This window comes from Elephas maximus, chromosome 10 (genome assembly GCF_024166365.1).
Source record: "Elephas maximus indicus isolate mEleMax1 chromosome 10, mEleMax1 primary haplotype, whole genome shotgun sequence".
NCBI classification, from domain to species: domain Eukaryota; kingdom Metazoa; phylum Chordata; class Mammalia; order Proboscidea; family Elephantidae; genus Elephas; species Elephas maximus.
In genome coordinates, this window is record NC_064828.1 from 33,623,141 (window position 1) to 33,640,705 (window position 17,565).

Sequence of the window (17,565 nt, forward strand, 5' to 3'; positions counted from 1 at the left end):
AGTGATACTGGAATGTGCCCACATAGCATCATTAGTTATAAGAAACAGTCTGGGACTTAGAAATCAGCACTTTTTAAAAGCTCCTCAATTTATTCTAATGTGCAGCCAGGCTTGAGAACCACATTGGCAGAGAATATTTTAAGGAATCTGTTCCCCTGACTGGCCTCCAGGGAATACTCCTGTCCTTTAACAAAACTCCGGGAACAATGAGGCCATGCAGACACTACCCAGGGACAATCCTGTTCCCCAGAGACAGGTGAGAGAGAGACCTGCACTTAGGAAAGAAAAAGGTAAGACTGAGGGAATTAGAAGCCTAAATAATATGAGGTCATTGAAGACAGATCTTTCAAATTCTCCTGACTTTAGAAAACTACATGACTGACCGTCCTCTTCTCCTTTATGTACTAGCGTCCCAATTCCTATCTCAGACCCAACCCCAGGCTTATAAACCTCTTCATTTTGAGAAATGCCCATTCCATTAATATTTCTTTGGATGATTCTCTTGCAATCAACCTTTATCCCAGACCTCTTTTAGAAGAGGGACTGGGCCAGAAATTCTCCCTTATTCTGAACACATCACTCTGACCTTTACATGCACCTGTTGGTACTCAAGCAATCCTCTGTCTTTTCTGGAATGGCAATTTCGGCAGACAGGATCTCCAGTTCTTCCAAACTATTTCTACGTGTCAGGAAACAATCTAAATAAAGACCTCAGAGGTTTCATGGTTTACTCGTAAAGGCATGTCAAGGTAGTAGTGAGTTCTGGAATCAACTCGACAATGATGAGTTTAGTGGTCTATAAAACAATGGTCTTTTAGAAACAAGACTATTTAATATCCTTAATAAATGAAATATTCTTACAAAGAAATTAGAGAAAAATTACGCCAATTTTAAAAATAGGCAATGGACATTGTTGTCATTAGGTGCCATCAACTCGACTCCAACTCATAGAAAACCCCGTGTATAACAGAATAAAAAGCTGCCTGGTCCTGCACCATCCTTACAATATGTGGTACAGTGAATTACTTAATACGGCCCTTCTAGTCATAGACTTTGTAGCTCTCACCAAATGACTGGGTGGGATTATGCAAATGTGGTTCTTGTGGCCTACCAAGGGGATTGGATAACTTGCTAGTAATGTAAATAAGGTGCTTGCCCTTTTGTGGGGGTGGGATCATGCAAATAAAGTGTATGGAACCCTAATGAGGAGATTGTTCATTTTCGCCATCCTGTTAGGCTTAAAATGAGCCATCCCAGAGGCAGGAAGGGAGGATCTCACCACCACAAAGAAAGAAGAACCAGGAGTGGATCATGTCCTTTGGACACAGGATCCCTGCACTGAGAAGCTCCTGGAACCAGGAGACTGAAAGAGAACTGTAATACTGAAAACAGCCCGAAGTGGCAGCAGAGAAATGGCATGAGCAGAGCCAGGAGACTGGCAGGAGACAGCGCGGTGGGCTTCCTGGGCCATGGAGTGAGAAAGCTGAGTGTCTTTGGGCAAAAAGCCTTGCTGGTGGAGTAGGGTGCCTCTGGGCACTTGGTGGAGCTAGATTTGTTGACCTACAGAGCTAGAGCTGAGCACTTTCAGGCCGAGGCTTACTGGCAGAGTGGGGTGCTTATGAGCACTTATCAGCAGAGCTAGAAAAGCTTTCTAACATCTACCCAAGCAGGGCAGAGGCCAGGCAGAGGGATCAGAGAGAGGCACACCCACAGGCAGAGCTGAGAAGAGGCTGTCCTGATTGAAAAACTGTATCTTGATTATTCACAAATCTGAGTTGTAATCTCTTACTTCTGTAATAAACCCATAATCATGAATATTTTCTGTGACTTCTGCGTGGCCATTGCAACGAATTATCGAGCTCAGGAGAGAAGCAGAGAGTGCCATGGGAGGGAAGTTTGTGTCAGAATTGGTAAAAAGTTTGGAGCGAGGAGCTATATCGGACCTCTGCCTCATAGGAATCAGCTTTGGGCTATTGATCTTGATTCTCCTTCCCCCTCGTGAAATTAGACAAGGAGATCAGACACCACTGCCATGCCATTTTTACACACTTTATACATTTTTATACCCTGTGTCAATCCATCTCATAGAGCGTCTTCCTCTTTTTCACTGACCCTCTATTTTACCAAGTATAATGTCCTTCTCCAGAGATTGGTCCCTCCTGAAAAAGTGCCCAAAGTCGTAATTTCCAAATTAAGAAATTAAAATAGCTAATAAAAATACAAAAAGAGTTTAAATTCAATAATAAATAAATGAGTATTAAAACAACAAACAAAGATGGTTTTTTCTCTACAAATTGTAGAAAAAAATTAAGCATTAGACTCTCTGGTGCATCAGAGAATGTGATAAAACAAAGACTTAAGAGTAATGCTTGTAGAAACGTCAATTTGTACAATCATTCTAGAGAGTAATATGTTAATGTGTATAAAATTGTTTCACTCAACAATTCTATTTCTAGATACCTATCCTAAAGAAATAGTCAGAAAAATAGACCACACATTATGCTTAAAGAAAGCCTCAACAAGTATAAAAGAATCAATATCATACATAGTTAAATACTATTAATAAAAAGTCAACCTAAAATATATAACAAATTTGGAAATTAAAAACCACATTCTTAAATAATTTATGGGTCAAAGAAGAAATCATAAAGGAATTGATATTTAGAACAAAACAGTAATGAAAAGGCTACATTTTAAAGTTTGTGACATGAACCTAAAGCAGTACACAGAGAAAAAGGGTAGACTTAAAAGGATATTAAAAACGAAAGACTGAAACATAATGAGCTAACATTCAATTGAAACAAGGTTTAAAAAGCAAGAGTAAATTCAGCAAAAGTAGAAGAAAGAAAATAATAAGGATAAGAGCTGAAAAATGAAATAGGGACAAAGAAAAGATGGAAAGGATCAATTTTAAATGGTTCTTCGAAAAGAATAATGGAAATCTCTGATAAGATTTATCAAGAAAAAAATGAAAAGATACATAAATATACTGTATATAAATATACAACTACAGACACATTAAGAATTTAAATAATTATGAGAAAATGGAAGAAATAAGTTCATAGCAATAAATTTGAAAACTCGGGCAAAAGGTACAACTTCCTAAAATTATAATATAGCAAAACTGACTCAAGGGAAACATTATAAACTTTGAATACATATGTAAATTAAAGAAATTGAAAACTCTACACATACATATGGTTTTATGGGCAAGTTACATCAAACCCAAGACCAATCATTTTCATGTTATATATAGCACAGCTGAGTACTGAGAATAATAAAAACAGGAAAGTTACTCAACTCATTTTATGGGGCCAAGAGAATCATAATGACAAAAATAAACAAAGAAGATGGTAAAGGAAAATTATAGACGAATATCATTTCTAAAAAGTAATGCATAGCTTGTAAAAATATTTAAAAACTAGCGTTGCATATTTTAAAAAATAATAATTTACCATGACCAGTTAGGATTTACACTCCTGCACAAGCAGGGTTTAATATTAGTGCAACATATAGATATTTAAACTATAAAATTATCTCACTAAATGAAGAAATAGGGTCATAGCAACCCTGTAGGACAGAGTAGAACTGCCCAATAGGGTTTCAAAGGAGCAGCTATCTATGAAATTTGAACTGCCAACCTTTTGGTTAGTAGCCAAGCTCTTAACCATTGCACCACCAGTGATCCTAAATGAAGAAAAGTAATTTGGTGAAATTCAACATGTATTTACAATTAAAACCTCTTAGCAAACTAGGGAGAGAAGAGAACTTCCTTAACTTGACAGAAAGAATCTTTTAATTTGTTGTTAAGGTGAGATGTTAAACACATTCCCTTAACAACTTGAAAAAGGCAAAGATTCCAAATGCTATTATCATTTCTACTCTTCATTGCACTGGAGGTCTTCACTAGTGCAATAAAAAAATAAAAAGGACTAGAAAAGAAGAAACACAACTATCATTAATCACAGATGACAAATTTCAATTCTGGAGGAGGAAATGTACAAAATGATCATCTTTTCATACCAGGAAACTAGGAAGCTATCAACGGCTGCTTAGGTCATGTCAAAAGGACTCAGAACCAAACTGAAAAGATTCCGGCTAGCCTAAGATGGGACAATTTCAGCATCAATAAGATAACGATTGCAGTAGATTGAAACATATAAAATATGTTTAAATCTGTGGGTTGATAACAGTACTGAAAAGAATCCTTATCAATTACCTTTGGAGGGTGTTAGGGAATAGGTTAACCAGCTGTCTGGTTTGCCTGGGACTGTCCTAGTTTTGAATTCCCTATGTAGTACAATTAAAGGCTGAACTACTGGCCAAAACGTAGCCACCTTGGAGACAGGCCTGGTGATCTGCTTCCAAAAGGTCAAAGCCTTAAAAACCTATAGATCAATTCTACTCAGCATACATGGGGTCACCATGAGTCAGAATGAACTCAAAAGCAACTAAGAACAATAACATCCTGGTTTTAGCATGGAAAGTCCTCCAGGCAAGCAGCGATAGTTGTTAATCCTGCTAGGGAACCAACTCATTATTCCGAAAACTGATAGTTAAATGGAAAGAATCACACATTTAACCTCAGCAAGTGACCACATAATTAACATGGGATATCCTAGCTAATAAATGAAAAAGGAATGATATAATTGTTGTTGTTGTTGTTAGATGCCATCGAGTCAGTTCCAACTCATAGTGACCCTATGTACCACAGAACGAAACACTGCCCTGCCCGGCACCATCCTCACAATTGCTGTTATGCTTGAGCCCATTGTTGCAGTCGCTGTGTCAATCCATCTCATTGAGGGTCTTCCTCTTTTCCACTGACCGTCTACTTTACCAAGCATGATATCCTTATCCAGTGACTGATCCCCCCGACAACATATCCAAAGCATGTAAGACGCAGTCTCGCCATCCTTGCTTCTGAGGAGCACTCGGGTTGCATGTCTTGGAAGAAATGAATATATATAGAACACATATACACACATACATATACGTACACATATATATACAACTTCTCCTCACTTGTCAACTACATCATTATCTGACATTTCACATTTACAACAATAGTAGAAAACTCTATTATCCAACTAATCTGCACATTAACAACCCGCATCTGGGCAGTAAAGCACACTGAGGTATGAGGCAAGATTGATGCTGGTTTTGATGGTTAAGGTTACGTGTCAACTTGACTGGGCCATGATTCTAAGTAGTTTGGCGGCTATGTAATGACACGGTCATTCTCCATTTTGTGATTTGATGTGGTCATCCTCCATTTTCACAGAACACTGATTTCACATAATGACCTGGATTTTGGAACCTAATCGTGTCAATGAATGAGGAGAGGGGATGTATATATATATATATATATATATATATATATATATACATATGTGTGTGCGTTTGTTGTTGTTGTTGTTGTTGTGTGCCATCAAGTGGATTCTGACTCATAGAGGCTCTATAGGACAGAGTAGGGCTGCCCCATAGGGTTACCAAGGAGTGGCTGGTGGATTCGAACTGCCGAACTTTTGGTTAGTAGCCTGAGCTCTTAACCACTTCACCACCAGGGCTTCCCGCATACAGATTGAATGATACGATGCTGGGGATTTTATAGGTACACACAGTGAACGGGGTGGATTAAACAAGATTGGTCAGGAGTAGTAATTGTGCAAATTGGATGATTTGTATATGAAGGTTCCTTGTACTATTCTCTCTTCTTTTGTGTATTTCTTAGTTTTCCATATTAAAAAACTTAAAAAAGAAAGAGGAGAACCTAGTCAACATACGACGAAATCATCAAAGGTACAAAGATTTGTATTTACAATGTCTATTTTTTTTTTTATTGAATTTCATTTTAAAAAAATCATAACAGGAAACAAAAAAATGTCAAACAATACTGTTTAACCAAATCAAGATCTACTTACACAACAGAGCAGTATACAGCTATAAAAATCACATTTTCAAATATGATTGACAAGACACCATGTTCAGATATATAATGTTAAACAAAAAAGGATTTTCAGTATGATCCCAATTTCTCTGAAGTATAGAATACACGCATAAAAAATACTGAAAGAAATACAATAAAATGTTAACACCGTGTTGACATTGAACAAGTTTTCTTTCATAATTAAAAAATATTCTATATGTTATAAATTTATTAAAGAAAAATAGCAGACCTAGGGAATGAGAGGCAAGAGGGCAAACACAGGCAGCAGATGACATGACTAAGCTCATACGTGCAGAATCCCCATTTCCGCCTCTACAGAAGCAAGGCCATGGGGCCACCCAGCTCCAGTGACACTGCAAGGGCCAGGCACATGGTAGGCAGAGCAAGAGCCATTTCACCAGCAGGAAGAGCTGCAGCAATGCAGCCCAGACTGCCTGCTCTCGTCTGCATAGCCGTGGCCTTCACCTGCCTTGGTAAGAACCTGCAGCCCTGGAGCCCAGGGCGAGAGGGGATTTGGAAAGAAGTGGAAATAGAACTGGACTGTGCTCTTCTCTTCTTCATTTTCTGGCTATTTGTGACAGATTCCTTGTGAACAACGTCAGCAGATAAGTCATTTTCTTGTCTCTTTTCCTACAGGTTGCAGCAAAGCCCAGAGCATCCATCAATCAACAAGTGTCATGTATAAGCAAGAGGGGGAGTCTGTGACCTTGGACTGCCATTTCACAGTCAGTTATAGTTATTATAGGCTGTACTGGTATCAACAATCTTCCAGTGGAGAGATGGCTCACATCATTAATCTGTATTCTCAGAATCAGAATGCAAGGGAAGGACGATATTCTGTGGTGCTTCAGAAAGCAGACAAAGCCTTCAAACTCACCATCTCAGCCCTGGTGCGTAGAGACTCAGCCATCTATTTGTGTGCTGTCGTAGATATGACCACGGTAAGAGTAGTCAGAGAGAGAGCCTTACAAAAACCCCCAGCACTAGCATGAGGTAGCACCTGTTCCAGCAGCCCGGGAGAGAGCAACCCACATGGGCAGGAAGAAGGTAGACACAGGCACTGTGGGTGGCAGTGGTGGGTCTAGAGAGGAAGCTAATGAATGCTCTGGAAATCAACTTCCCCCATTTGTTACCTACGAAAGACAAGAGCTGTGGTTACAATTCCACATTTGGTATCAAAGAAAGGGCTGTGTTTACAAGATCCAAACCACAAGAGCATTTTCATTGTTGAGTCTGGCACTTAAGGAGGGTGGCATAGCTGATCAAGACGTGTACCTGTTGCTATGCTTCAAACCGGTTCATTCCGGTTCGGCCCCCTGCTGAGAATTTGCCTTTCCATCCCAGGTATACTAAACCCAAACCTGCATTTTAACAAAATTCTCGGGTGAGTCTATGTGTACATACGAATTTTAACAAGAGCCTCAAGAATTTTAATAAGAATCACCTGCAGATCTTGTAAAACTGTAGATTCTGATTCAGTATATATGGGATGGAAATACAAATTCTCAGCAAGGAGTCAAACCGGAATGAACCAGTTTGAAGCTCTGACCTGTTGTTTCTAACCGCCCTGCAAGCATCCCCACCTTCCTGGTGGCAGCACCTGATTTTCCTTGGCTAAGCCAAGCCTCCTTTCTTCTTACCCCATATGGACTGAATGAGGTTGAACCCACCACCTTTGGGCTCTCTGCCAATTGTTGTTGTTAGCTGCCTTCCTTCGACTTTGATTCACAGCAACCTTATATACAACAGGATGAAACATTGCCGGTTTCTATGTCATCCTCACAATCGCCAGCATGTTTGAGTCCATCGTTGTGCCAATCCATCTCACTGAGCATCTCCCATGCCCGTGTTGGCTCCTACTTCACCAAAATGATGTCCGCCTCCAGTGACTGATCCTTTCTGATGACATGGCTAAATCAAGGAAGTTGGTTTGTGATCCACAGGGTTTTCATTGGCTAATTTTCAGAAGTAGATCACCAGGCCTTTCTTCCTAGTCTGTCTCAGTTTGGAAGTTCTGCTGAAATCTGTCCACCATGGATAACGCTGCTGATATTTGAAATACTGGTGGCATCATACCAACACACAAGCATCATAGCAACACACAAAACACCACAATACAACAAACTGACAGACAGGTATTAGTCTGGCAATTAACATAATTCATCTCCCTGATGACAATGATTGGCTGGAGGATGGGTATATGACCCAAGCCCACATCCCAGAACTTTGTATGGAACTATGGAAATGCTGCAGAAGAGTATGAAGGGCTAGAATGTAGGCCTACAGCTGCTAGCAGCCCTCTCCCCACCACAAAGGAAGAGTGTGACCCTGAAAAAAAGAGCGAAATCAAGTTCTGATGAATTGTTGGTGACCCTGGATCCCACTGTCACTAGAACAGATCTATCCAGGACTTTGTAATTGTACACACCAGCTTCCTTAGCCTGGATCCAGAGAAGCAGACAAGGGTTCCAGTGTAAGCTGTTTAGTTGGGAAGCAACCCCAGGAAGCGTGGTAGGGGAGTAGGGAAGGGAAACAGGAAGGGAAGTCAGACAATAAAGGGTGTGTTATCAAGCCAAGCACCACTGTGGGCAACTGAGCCAAATGAAGAAACTCTGGGAGCCTGTGTAAACCATTTGCTTCAAGTTATTTTACGTGAGGGCCAAGGTAGTTAGCCTACTATATGTCATTGACTGGGGACAACTCCTGGGACTGGGAGTATTAACTTCCCAGCAATCAAGGTCCGCCAAGCAGGCAGGACAGTTAGAGAAGTCAGCTCTCAGGCAAAGAAACTTGAGTGCCGGCAGCTGGAGGCCAGCAGCATGTGCTTAAATAGCAAGGCCCGGGATACAGGTGAGACACCAACGATGCAGCACAATTTCTTTTTCCTCAAGCCATTTTGAGTTGAGTTTCTGTGGTTTGAAATCAAAAGAGATCGAACTGAACACTAATAAAGATAACATTGGGTAAAATGAACCAACCAAACAAAACACATTAAAATTACTTTGGGTATGGGGGGAGGCTTACTGCAGTTCAGAAAGGAAACAACACCTCAAACTGTTCAGATTAGGTAGGTTGTTCAGCTCTTTCCTCTCGCATCACCCAGTGAGGTAAGGAAACCAAAAAAACCAAACCCTTTGCTGTCAAATGGATTCTGACTCATAGAGGCCCTATAGGACAGAGTAGAGCTGCCCCCTGGGGTTTCCAAGGAGTAGCTGGTGGGCTCAAACTACCCACTCTTCACTTAGCAGCTGAACGCTTAACCACTGTGCCACCAGAGCTCCATAAGGTAAGGAGGAGAGATAAATTTAACCCCTATATCTGGTGGCACAACACTTCAGTGCTTGGCTGCTATCCCAAATGTTGGCGGTTTGAACCCACTCAGCGGCTCCGTGGGAGAAAAACCTGGCAATCTGCTCTCATAAAAATTAAAAAGAAACCCAAACCCATTGCCATCAGTTGATTCTGACTCACAGTGACCCTACAGGACAGAGCAGAACTGCCCTGTGGGGTTTCCAAGGTGTAAATCTTTACAGAAGCAGACTGCCACATCTTTTCCCCGCCACATCCACAGAGCAGCTGGTAGGGTCTAACAACTGACCTTTCTGTTAGCAGTCAAGCATTTTAACCACTGTGCCATCAGGGTTCCTTCATAAAGGTTACAGCCTAGGAAACCCTATGGGGAATTTCTGCCCTGCAACATGGAGTTGCTATGAGTCAGAAATCAACTTGACCAGCAGCCAACAACAACACTCTATAGTATTTACCCTGGACATTTAAGGGTTTTCTCCCCTTTCAGACTCCTCCTGCTCAGATTCACTCTACTTAGTCCTGCCAGATCAATCTCCCTAAAGTGCCTTCCAAAATATTTAGCCTGTTCTAAAACTTTTCCAGGTTCCCCAGGAGACTGTGCTTTTCCCAATTTCAAATTCCTGCTCCTGCTATTTGCTTTTCCTACGATATGTTTGCTTCCCATCTGCCTTTGGAAGCTCCCTATCCTTCAAGGCCTATTTCAGGTCTCTCCCATGGTGTTTTGGGGATAATCCCCAGCTAAAAGTTATTCCTCTCCAATGGTGTACACTGGTATGCGGGGAGCCAGCTGCTACCCACTGGGGAGCTGATCGTATGTGTATCTTCCAACTCCACATTCAGTGGCATCATGTTGCCAGCTGGAAATTGGTCATGGTTGGAATATTTATACCACATAAATCACCAAACACTACAAATCAGGGCTTTTTGTCCCTCCAAGAGATCCATCTTACCAGCAAACCACCACCTTTCTCCCTCTGCGATACTGTAACTTTTACTTGGTGCCAATTATCACTGCTTGCTTTACATTGAACTTCTATTTGTACCCGTCTTATGTTCCCCTCTGGGCTGTAAGTTCCCCAAGAACAGAGACCTTAGTTATACTTTTTTTTTTTAACACCTTACACTACTTAGCACAGAACTTGTAAACCATGAGTGTTTAATATTTGTTTTTGTTTTTTTTTCTGCTCTTGTTGGACAGCAGGGTTAGGAGACATTGTTCTACACACAATGGATAAAATATCCCAGTTGGACAAAATGCTTCAAAATGATCTCCAGTCACTGCAGGAATTCAAAGAGGCAACAACTCCTTCGGTTGTTGTAATCAAACAATTGGTTTAGCCTATTCCTTCCAGATTACACAGAGCAGTAAGAAAGGGGGTGACGAGGCTTAAACAACAAGGAAAACTTCGCATATAGCCACCGCCAGTGCTCCTTATAACCTAGTACTATTTCTGTAATAGTCCGGGGACTTCAAATAAATTTTCTACCTGCCCATCAGCTCAACTCTGTGCTAATGAGTTCATACATTTTCAATCAAAATTGTAAAAGGATTTTGTAATTTGTAGAAATGGTTTTAAAGGTTATCTGGAAGAATACATGAGATACACAGCCAATAAATATTTAAATACTTGCTCTACCACATATTAAAATGTATTTTAAAGCTATAATTAAAGGATTGAGGTACGAGTACAAGGACAGATAGACCAACAGGACCAAGAACCTAAAGTTATAGGTAAGAAACTCAAGTTGTAAGTAAGAATTTTGCTCATGTTAAAGTTAGCATCTCAAATCAGAAGAGAATGACTCGTCAATAACTTGTTGTAAGTCACCTGGATAAAAAAAATAGCCATTCAGAAATCAATGAAATTAGATTCTTAACAAATAAATTCCAAACAAAAAATACTTTTAATTTTTTAATTATAAAAGTGCTAAGAGAATATATAATGGCTGCTCATAAAATTTTGGAAAACTATAAATACTTTGTAAAAATTACAACAAAGGCAGAAATTATAAAGGATAAAATTGACAGATTCAGCTAAATACATTTTTAAGTACCTGAATTTTAAAAATACTGTAAAGAAAATTAAAAGACAGGTGGTAAAGTAGAAAAATAATGCATAACAAAGCCAAAGCTACATATCATCAGTATATAAAAATATTTCTGAATCGGTGAAAATAAGAGGAGCTCAAATAAAACCAAATGTTAGCGGGAGCTAACAGACATTTCACAAAGAATACAAATGAATGTCCAACATCACTACATAATCAAAGTGATTTTGAAACCAATCAGATGCTATTTCTGCTAGTCAGATTGGCAAAGACCACAGTGTGCTCCAGAAACCAAAAAAAAAAGTTGACTCGGTGGTAATTGATTATATTATTAAATATACATCAAAAAGTGTCTAGAATTGTGCTGCCTTATACATAGCCACTACTTACATGTGACTATGGAACACTTGAATTCTGGCTAGTCCAAATTTTGATATGCTATAAGTATAAAATGCCGGATTTCAAAGACTCAGTATGAAACAAGGATGTAAACAATCTCATTAATATTTTTATATTGACTATATGTTGAAATGATAATGTTCTGGGTAAAAAACGGTACATCAGGTTAAATAAAATGTTATTAAAATTAATTTCATGTATTTTTGTACTTTCTTTTAATGTGACTACTAAAAAATTTTAAATTATGTATGTGGCTCACATTTCATTTCTATTGATAGAAGCAGTCTAAAAGAGAGACATGAAAATGTTAACCATGGTTATTCCTGGCAGCAGAATTAAGGGTAATATTTTTAGCTTTCCTTTTTTCTAATTTTTCTTTAATAAATAAGTGTTCCACGTATAATAAAAAAAGTAACAAAAGTAAAAAGATGCAAAGAACTACCGCTTTGAAATGTCACAATAAGTATGGAAGCACCAAGCGGAAATGTCAAGCTATAGAGTCCTTTCATTAATTAATTATTCATTCATTCAAATCCATATTTGTTAACTGCCTGCCATATGCAAGGCCCTGGGACAGTTGCTAGGGATGCAAGCACAAAATAATTAGCTATAATCATTTCCTGTCAGAGTCTATTTGGGAAGTTAGGCTTACAAATAGAATATGAGAACACAATGTGATCAGTGCTAATATGGCAGTTCCTACAGGGTCAACTATCCTTTCCTTCCTACCCTTAAATGCTGCTGTTTTTCATGAGCTTTTCCCTGGTTCTGAATTGTAACCTATTACAGTTGGCAGTTGAAATCCACCAGGCACTCCTTGGAAACCCTATGGGGCAGTTCTACTCTGTCCTATAGGGTCGCTATGAGTCGGAACTGACTCAACGGCAATGGGTTTTTGGGTTTTACTTCCCTAATAAACCCCATAACTGTAAGTATGGTCTATGAGTTCTGTGTGGCCACTGCAACAAATTATTAAACCCAGCAGAGAAGCAGAGAGTGCCACAGGAGGGAAGGCTGGCGTCAGAATTGGTAAAAAGGTTGGAGAGAGAAGCTATGTCTAGACGACCTCCACCTCATAGGAATCAGCTTTGGGCTGTTGATCTTGATTCTCCTTACACCTTGTGAAGTTAGAGGAAGTCAGAGGCTTTGGCTACACCATTTTTGCAGTTGGTGATATTTTTACAGTAGGTGACATTTTTACAGTTTACTCTTGTCTTTATCCTTCCCTGTGCCTTCTTTCTGTTCGGAGTATTCACTCTCATCTCCATTTCCTCCTCAAGGTTCCCTGACATCTCCTCTCTGAAACCTTCCTTTATTTTCCAGGCAAATTTAGGTTTTGTCTCCTCTGGCTCCCTTTGAACTTTGTACACACCTCCAGCACAGCAATTACCCTGTTATATTATAATGTCTGTTTCCTCTAGGACACTATATTCCTTGAGGGCAGGGATTCAGTCTCATTTATCTTGGTATCCCTGGCATTGTATTAAAAAACTAATAGGTAAACCAAGCCCATTGCTGCTGAGTAGATTCCTACTCACAGCGACCCTATAGGACAGAGTAGAACTGTCCCCTAAGGTTCCAAAGAGCACCTGGTGACGAGACTGGTGGGTTCAAACCTCTGACCTTTTGGTAAGCAGCTGAGCTCTTAACCACCATGCCACCAGGGCTCCTAGTATCACATAGAACATGAAAAATAGAAGACCCTCCGATTTACTGAATATTTCCTACTTTTCTTCACTTTTCTATCCACTGTGGCCACACTTAACCTCTAGAACAGTCTAGATGTACCTCAAATGCCCTAAGTAGACTTCCAACTCTGGGTCTTTGTACTGGAATATTCTTGCCGCAGATGACTCCTTTCATCATATCATTCAGGTCGCTGCTCGAATGTTACCTCATCAAAACAGCTTTCCCTCACCAAACTCATCTTTCTTCCCTTTTACCCTGTCTTATTTTTTCATGGTAATCATCATTATCAGACATTATATTACATATTTGTTTGTGTATTTATTGTCTGTCTACCCACCAGAATCTAAGCATCAAGAAGTGCAGGACTTTGTCTGAATTATTCAACAAATGAAATAAAGATCTGATGCATGTACGAATAAATAAATGATATTATTTGTTGCCTAGACATGACACCGCCTCCCTGACTTTTATTTCTCCTTCATCTGCTTTATTTTTCTCATCAAGTCATAAATCTGGGGGGAAAAGGTTTAAGACACAAAAACTCCAAGAACTGGCAAATATAATGAGGCTGAGTGGTCAAGAATATTATAACTTGAAAAAGAGCAAACTAAACAATTCATCTAACAATATGTTGGATTTGTTTTAAGGATATGTTTTACCTTTTAATTCATTTATTGAATGAATATTTACATCACACATATCATGAGTTCTTTTTGAGAAGGTAGCAACTCTTGTGTTTGTATCATGGTTTATAGCTTACAAGGTACCTTCTGATGCTTATTTCAATATGTCCCCATAAATAATTCTTTGAGTTAAGCCAGTCTTATAGAGAATGAGTTGGTTACCAGATTAAGATCATTGGGTTGTAAAATTTTTGAGCTAAAAAAGTATTCCATCATTCTATTGTTGAGACAACTATGTACAAAAGCCCATTGTAAATCTATTTATTTCACTTCAGAGAGCTATAATACATACATTGTCCATCAGTACCAGCACATTAATTCTTATTTCTCAGAGTCCAAGCCCTCTCTTAGCTTCAGTGTTAATATAAATATTTCACGGTAGAGTGTACAAACTTTGAAGGTAGGTGCAATGCTTTGTCTGTATCTTCTACTTACACAGCATGTCTGCACACACTGTAAGTTCTCCATAAATATTTATTGGTGAAGAGTATATTTATTAATGTAAGAATCACCCTATTCAGAAAGAATTCAAGGCAACTGTGAAAGCTAGTGTCCAAAGATGACCTTCTAATGAACCATGACTCTCATTATTCAGACTCTTATGTAGCCCACTCCCGTTGAATCTGGCCTGGTACTATGTCTTGACTCTAACCAACAGATTGTGGTATAAGTGATGTTATGTGGCTTCTGAGGCATAGTCAGAAGAAGGCTTTCAGTTTCTCTCTTTTTCTCTTGTAGTAATACCTCTCAGGGGGAAATAGCTACCATGAAGAAGTTTCACTACTTTGATACTGCCATGCTGTAAGGAAGCCAGATAAGCCAAATGGAGAGAGAGATGCCTGATCAGTCCTCAGCTGTCCCAGTCATCCCATCCTACTCTCTAGATATGTGAGTGAAGAAGCCTCCTAGGTTGTCGTGCCCAGATGAGTCTTCTTCAGATGACTCCTGTCCAATTAATATCCGACTGTAAATACATGACAGACTCTGAGCAAGAATCACCCAGCTAAGACCAGTCAACCCACAAAATAAGAAATTATAATAAAGCATTGTTTTAAGTCCCTAAATTTGGGAGGGCTTGTTACACATCTATAAAACTCTTATCATATCTCCTATCAAGACAGTACCTACTTTGGGGACCAAGACCTCCAACTCTGCAGAGTCCAACACTGCAGGAACAAAAAGCACAAAATTCCTTACTGGTCATTGGGAGTGAGAGTAAGTGAGGCCACTCCTGCTTCCATCCCTTGTTTCCCAGACCCATATATTCTTCCTGTTGTCTACACGAAGCCATATAGAAGTCTCAGATTTAATACATCCAGAAGGATGGAACTCCATCCTTTTAAAGTATTGCCTCTGAGCTGGCATTTCAGCTTTAGCAGGCTATTTCAGCCCTCTATAAAGTTGGCTGCTCCCAGAAAGAATCACAACTGACTAAGTCATGGTCATAGGCCCACTTCTACCCCTGCTATGCTATAAAGTAAATTCCCTGGTTGGATGCTATGGTGTGTGGAATTCCATATTTGTGGTTCACGTATTCCATAAAGCCCTGGGCAGTAATGCTGGCTGAGACTCTGCAGATAAGAAAGGTAAATCCATACCTAGAAGAGGTATCTATCCCTGTGACAATGAACCACTGATCCTTCCGGGATGGAAGGAGACCAATATAGTTGAAATGCCTCCAAGTGGCTGGGTAATGTAGTAGACGAATAATGCCATATCAAGGTTCAGCACTGATTTCTGTTGCTGGGAGATTGGAAATTCAGAGGCAGCAGTAGCTACATCAGCTTTGGTAAGTGAAAGTCCATGCTCTTGGGCACTTGCATAGCCCGCATAATCATTCACACGCCTATCATGCCAGTTCCTGGTGGGATGATAATGAAGGCTAGCTGACATCTGTTAATGTCTACTTGATTATTTCATGTCTGAGTCATTTTGTCTGGTAGGTGTTTGATGTGATCCAAAGATCTTCACACTCAGTATACATTCCCATATGTCTATTCACATGCCTCTATCCCAGACCTCCTTGTTGTTAAGCTTCCAACTCTTTTCCTTTCAAGCCCCTGACCAGCCAGTGAGACCACTGGCCACTGCCCAGGAATCTATATATATTTTCACCTCAGGTCACTTTTCTTTCCACACCAAGTGTGCATTATCAGTGCACTGCTCACGGCTCCACACGTTGAGAGACTTCCTCTTTCTACTCTCTTTCGAGCCCTCCCCCGAATGTTGCTTAATGCAGTCGCTGTACATTTTTGCCTTGGACACACATACCAAGCCAAGCCTTCTGTCAATCAAGCTCAAGCTTTTTCTTCCTCTTTCAACTAGCCACATGTGCCTGATCAATAGTCCTATAGATGAAAGCTGTGGGAGGGGCACTGGTGCAATTGCGGGAAGTGCCCTGGGGAGTCTGAGCTACCTGCACACCAATTTACTGTCAACTCTGGTTCAGGTTGCGCTCAATCCCGGATGTACTATTTCCATTTTACAATAAACTGTCACTAGGCTCATTCGAATTTATATCATTCAACTTTATGACTTAGCAGGTCCAAAAAAGCCTAGCTCATAATAGTTATGCTAGGATTTAACCCTACTTATAAAAATATATATATATATATTTTATTTTTTATCAAACTGGAGGAGCCCTGGTAGCACAGTGGTTAAAAACTTGGCTGCTGACCAAAAGGTTGGCAGTTTGAATCTACCAGCTGCTCCCTGGAAACCCTATGAAGCAGTTCTGCTCTCTCTTATAGGGTTGCTATGAGTTGGAACCAACTCAATGGCAATGGGTTTGATTTTTTTATATCAGACTGGAGGCCAGGAGAAGGTGGGGATAGTTCTGAGGGAGGACTGGCTGTCATGCAGGGGAGAAGCCTCTGCAGTACTACCCTACACAGGGAAAGTGTTAGTTCTTACTAGGGAGGAGTAGACCACTTCTGAAAGTTGTGAGGGTTCAGGGAGTTCTGCAGAGCAAAATCCTCACAGGGGCATCCGTCCAGATGTTCCTATCCCATGTTTCAGAGTTCCAGATTTTTCCAACCTGGGCCATTACCATACTGTAACAGATCCTTTCTTGGCTAAGCATTTAAATGCACCTGGACCTCAGTAACTCTATCAAATCCTGTCTGCTCTTCAGCTGTGTCTGCTCTTCCTTTGTAGGAGACAAGGGCCTCTTAACAAGCTATCAAAGAGGCCCTTAGGCTCTCATGCTTAGCTTTTAACTATCCGTTAATGGGTCTCGGTTTTTCTTCATCCCTCTTCAGTTTTTACACAACTTAGCGATAACCAGTGAACTCTGCTGTCCTTGTAGGCATCTGTTCACCCCATATCTTTCAAATGCCTGAATCATTGCACGTGCAAGGGAATTCCCTTCCACTAGGAGTTTTTTTTTTTTTTTTTTTTTTTTTGCAGAGCTCTGGTGGTGCAGTGGTTAAGAGTTTGACTGCTAACCAAAAGGTCAGCAGTTCGAATCTACCAGCGGCTCCTCCA

At 40.1% G+C, this 17,565-nt stretch overlaps 1 gene segment (V, D, J or C); it reads left to right on the forward strand.

The window, feature by feature from the left end:
- LOC126084627 (T-cell receptor alpha chain C region-like) overlaps window positions 1-17,565 on the forward strand; it is a 682,839-nt gene that overhangs the window by 461,343 nt on the left and 203,931 nt on the right.